The 5,264-nt window shown below is 45.8% G+C and overlaps 1 pseudogene; it reads left to right on the top strand.

The window, feature by feature from the left end:
- Positions 1-4,527: 4,527 nt before the first annotated feature.
- Positions 4,528-4,949, top strand: LOC112634964 (annotated as a pseudogene).
- The last annotated feature ends 315 nt before the right edge of the window (positions 4,950-5,264 follow it).

The raw sequence follows: 5,264 nt of genomic DNA, 5'->3' as shown, positions 1-5,264 counted from the left end.
TCAAGTAAGATGGTTGTTGCTTCGAGCCACCAAGTTCTGGGTTAGTTTGTTACACAGCAGTAACTAACATACTATACTTATGAGTGTACAATTTATGACTCCAAACCAGGCGTTTTAATGAATCACCTGCAGAAATGACCCAGGCATGCACCATGAAGACAAGAATTCCTTTGTGTGTTTTGGAGGTGGATGAAGACGGAGTGTAGTCTATTGTTTTATAATTTTTTATAACTTTTTTTTTGAGATGAGGCTAGCTCTCAAACTCAGGCTAGTCTCAAACTCCTGATCTCAAGCAATCTTCCTGCCTCAGCCTCTTGAGTAGCTGGGAGTACAGGCATGCTGTGCCTGGCACATTTATCTTTTCTTCCTACTTTGGAAACACCTCTGTGTTTGGGGAAAGTGGTCAGAATCATTTAAAGAAGGTGAAATGCCAGTCTGCAGTAACAGTTTTCTGGTAACGTCAGGGAGTGATCCTGTGTTTTGCAGGAAGGACTAAGCCAAAGGATTTGATGCAACAGCTTTGGAAATTATCTGGATTTTACTGATCAGGGTATCCCTTAGCTGCATTGGCAGAAATAACCAAATCGGGATGTAACCATGAAATTATGTGTCCGCCTTGGTTGTTTCTAATATTGTAGAGCATGGGTCTATAAAAAACTACTGAAACATGCCATTCTTTGCGTTTCAAAGCCTGGAATTTAACCAGCAGATAGTTTTCTATGTGTTCTTGATGATTTCTTTTCTCTTCTTCTTCCCTCTGCTCCCCGTTCTCTCTGTTCTTATCTCCTATTTCATGTTCTCAAGCTTCTCTGCATTTCTACACTGACTTTGGGGTAGGGTGTCATCTGTCTTTAGTACACCCAGCACAGTAGGAGGAACTGTGAGAAACACACTGAAGACAAGTTCATAATTCATTCCTCAACTAAAGGTGCTGACCCCTGCTTTTCATAAGGAAACACAATGGCTCTCATTAGCCCCTTGGCATTGGTGGGAATTTCTTGCCTACATTACATTCTGGATGAAATCTTTAAGGCTACAATCCAGGCACAAGCAGAAGAGATGGCATGAAGACCCTATGCTCCCAGCACCACTCCCCCACAACAAAAGAGAATGTGACCAAGGTCAAAATGAGCAGATGGATTGGGACGAGAAACCCAGAACTCCTATTCCCCCCTGGAGCAGGGCTCAGGCCTAGGGTGATAGGTGGTAAAGTTATAATGTTTCTCCAAGAGTAAAGTGGGAAGGATGAGCTTTGATAATCCCAAGGGCCCCTGCACTCTACAACTATAGCCTGGGAGGATTCAAAGTGGAGTCCACTGTGATGATGGAAGGGAAGCTGAATAGCATGCAGTTTAAAGAAGTGCAAATGGATGTGCTTGTACCTGGCAGGTGAAGTCCTGAGTCTTTTATAAGGTGCTCCCTGATTTGGTCAAGATACTGCTCTCAGGGATGTTGGGAGCAGAGCTGTCTCAGGAACAGGTCTGCAGTAGGGGAGGGGGTGAAGAATGCTGGCAGATGGTGTGGGTGAGCTGCATCGCAATTTGGAAGAGGACCCATGTTTCCAACCCAGATCCCGCCTGAACACTCCCATGGTCAGTGGGGTCCTATTTGAGCCAAAATGAGGCTCAAAGATTGGTTTAAGTCATGAACTTGTGAGCCCTTTCTATCCCATAAAACATACCCAGGCATTGCTAGAATGAATTAATGAGCATGTTTATTCGTTTCCTGGGACTACTATAGCAAAGTACCACAGACTGGGTGGCTTAAAACAAGAGAAATGGATACTCTTGCAGTTCTGAAGGCTAGAAGTTACAAATCAAGGTGTTAGCGGGTCTGTGCTCTTTCTGAAGGCTCTAGGAGAGAATGTGCTCCATGTCCTTCTCTTAGCATCTCCTGGTTGCTGGCAATCTTTGGCATTCCTTAGCTTGTAGATGCATCAGTCCAATCTCTGCCATCATCATTATGTGGACCTTGTCCTGTGTGTCTTCACATTTTTCCCCTGTGCATGGCAGCCTCTGCCATTTCTCTTCCTCTTATTAAGGCACGTACCCCCATCATATTGGAGCAGGGGCCACCCTAAGGACCTCATCTTAACTTGACTCCATCTGCAAAGGCCCTATTTCCAAACACAATCACATGCACTGGTATGGGAGTTAAGACTTCAATGTATCTTTCTGGGAGACACAATTCAACCTGTGACAACATGAAGAAAATAAGCCTATCATGGAAGATATCTGTGCATTGGCTTCTAGTGAGGAGTTAAGGAGTTTTAAGGTGTTCCTTATCATACCCCTTAAGCAGATTTAAGGTGCTCTTTATCACACCTGCTCACCTCTGAATGCAGCTGCAGCTGCCGGGCAGAGGTTCCTGCAAGCTCAGACTCAAATCGACAGTATGCTATCCAAGTGCATACCCCACCTCTGTGAAGCTGTAGGAGGCTGCCAACGCCATGAGCAGGAGACACTGGGGGTGACCCTCAACCAGTGGCAGGTGGAGTTGGGGTATAAATGCCTCACCTAGATCCATCAACGGGACATTTCTGGGATGTATTCTGTACACTTCTCACAGCTTCCAGTGGTATTTATATCCCATTGTCTACACAGCTGCTTCCTACACGAAGTAGCCTCAGCCAGGCATGGTTGCTCACACCTGTAATCCCAGCACTTTGGGAGGCTGAGGCGGGTGGATGATGAGGTCAGGAGATGGAGACCATCCTGGCCAACATGGTGAAACCCCGTCTCTACTAAAAGTACAAAAATTATCTGGGTGTGGTGGAGCATGCCTATTGTCCTAGCTACTTGGGAGGCTGAGATAGGAGAATCACTTGAACCTGGGAGGCAGAGGTGGCAGTGAGCTGAGATTGTGCCACTGCACTCCAGCTTGGTGACAGGGCGAGACACTGTCAGAAAAAAAAAAAAGAAAAGAAAAGAAAAAAAAAGGGAACCTCCTATTGGCTTTTCCTTCTTCCTTGGCTCACTCTGTTCATTCCCTTGCACCTGAGTCCTGAGGTCACCTTGACCTCCCTACTCCGACCCTGCCCCACATGTTACCCCCACCACCAATAAAACTACCTGTATCCAAGTCCTTGTTTCAGGCTCAACTTCTGGTGGATTTCACACTAAGCAGGGAAAGAGAGACAGAGAGATGGGAAATGGAGAGGATCAGAGATACTTGTTTTTAAATCTAGAGCCTAGCTCTGGCCCTTTAAAGAATGATAAGAACAAAACTATTTGCTATGTGCCAGGCATGGTGCTAAGCATAGTATATGCACCATCTCTTATAATCCTACTATCATGGGTTGAACTGTGCTCCCCAAAATGATATATCTACATCCTAATATCTACAATCTGTGAATGTGACATTATTTGTAAGAAAAGTCTTGCAGATACACAAAAAATCAAAATTAATAGATGTTGCTATGGATGTAGTGAAAAGGGAACACTTCTACACTGCTGGTGGGAATGTAAACTAGTGCGAGACCTATGGAAAACAGTGTGGCGATTCCTTAAAGAACTAAAAGTAGAACTACCATTTGATCCAGCAATCCCACTACTGGGTATCTACCCAGAGGAAAAGAAGTCGTTATATGAAAAAGATACTTGCGCACACGTGTTTATAGCAGCACAATTCACAATTGTAAAAATGTGGAACCAGCCCAAATGCTCATCAATCAATGAGTGGATAAAAAAACTGATATATATATATGTGTGTGTGTGTGTGTGTGTGTGTGTGTGTATATATATATATGATAGAATACTACCATAGAAAGGAATGAGTTAATGGCATTCTTAGTAACCTGGAGTAACCTAATCATATGTTCTCACTGATAGGTGGGAGCTAAGCTATGAGGATGCAAAGGCATAAGAATGACACAACGGACTTTGGGGATTCAGGGTAAAGGGTGGGAAGGGGGTGAGGGATAAAAGGCTACAAATTGGGTTTAGTTTTTTTGCTCAGGTGATGCATGCACCAAAATCTCACAAATCACCGCTAAAGAACCTGCTCATGTAACCAAACACCACCTGTTCCCAATAACCTATGGAAATGGCCGGGCGCGGTGGCTCACGCCTGTAATCCCAGCACTTTGGGAGGCCTAGGCGGGCGGATCACAAGGTCAGGAGATCGAGACCACGGTGAAACCTCATCTCTACTAAAAATACAAAAAATTAGCCGGGCGCGGTTGTGGGCACCTGTAGTCCCAGCTACTCGGGAGGCTGAGGCAGGAGAATGGCGGGAACCCGGGAGGCGGAGCTTGCAGTGAGCTGAGATCCGGCCACTGCACTCCAGCCTGGGCGACAGAGCGAGACCCTGCCAAAAAAAAAAAAAAAAAAAAAAAAAGGAAATTAAAAATAAATTTAATTTTTTAAGAAAGAAAGGTCTTGTAAATATAGTTAAGAGTCTCAAGGTGAGAACATACTAGATGATCAGGGTAGGCCCTGAGGGACAAGAGTCCTAGTAAGAGGCACACAGAGGAGAGATACACGTGGAGGAAGGTGATATGAAAACGGAGGTGCTCTTTCTCTTCAGTGAGGCGGCCGAGCTGCAGACTCAGAGATGCAGATCTTTGTGAACACCCTCATGGGCAAGACCATCACCCTTGAGGTGGAGCCCAGGGACACCACTGAGAATGTCAAAGCCGAAATCCAAGACAAGTAGGGCATCCTGCCTGACCAGCAGTGTCTGATATTTGCGGGCAAACAGCCGGAGGATGGCCGCAGTCTCTCAGACTAGAACATCCAGAAAGAGTCCACCCTGCACCTGGTGCTGCGCCTGTGAGGTGGCATTATTGAGCCTTCCCTCCACTGGCTTGCCCAGAAATACAACTGCAACAAGATATTACTCTCAGGGATCTGCGCCAGTGCCCTGCTCACCCCTATGCTGTCAACTGCTGCAAGAAGTGTGGCCACGCCAACAACTTGTGCCCCAAGAAGAAGAAGAAGGTCAAATAAGGCTCTTCCTTCCGCGAAGGGCCCCATGGCCCTGGGGCTCAATAAAGTGTCCCTTTCACTGACTGGAACAGGGCAAAAAAAACAAAGAAAATGGAGGTAGCGTTTAGGGTAATGTGTCTATAAACCGAGGAGTTCCAAGGACTACTGTCACTACTGTTAGCCACCAGAAGGTAAGAGAGGAGCAGGGAGCAGATCATCCCTCCCAGCCTTCAGAAGAAACTAGCCCTTTGGACACTTCAATTTCCCACTTCTGGCGTCCAGAACAATGAGCGAATGGATTTCTGTTATTTCAAACTATCCAGTGTGTGGCCGGTT

This window comes from Theropithecus gelada, chromosome 11, assembly GCF_003255815.1.
Source record: "Theropithecus gelada isolate Dixy chromosome 11, Tgel_1.0, whole genome shotgun sequence".
In the NCBI taxonomy this organism is placed as follows: Eukaryota; Metazoa; Chordata; class Mammalia; order Primates; family Cercopithecidae; genus Theropithecus; species Theropithecus gelada.
The sequence above is the reverse complement of the archived record's forward strand: the minus strand, read 5'-3'. Positions and strand labels throughout refer to the sequence as shown.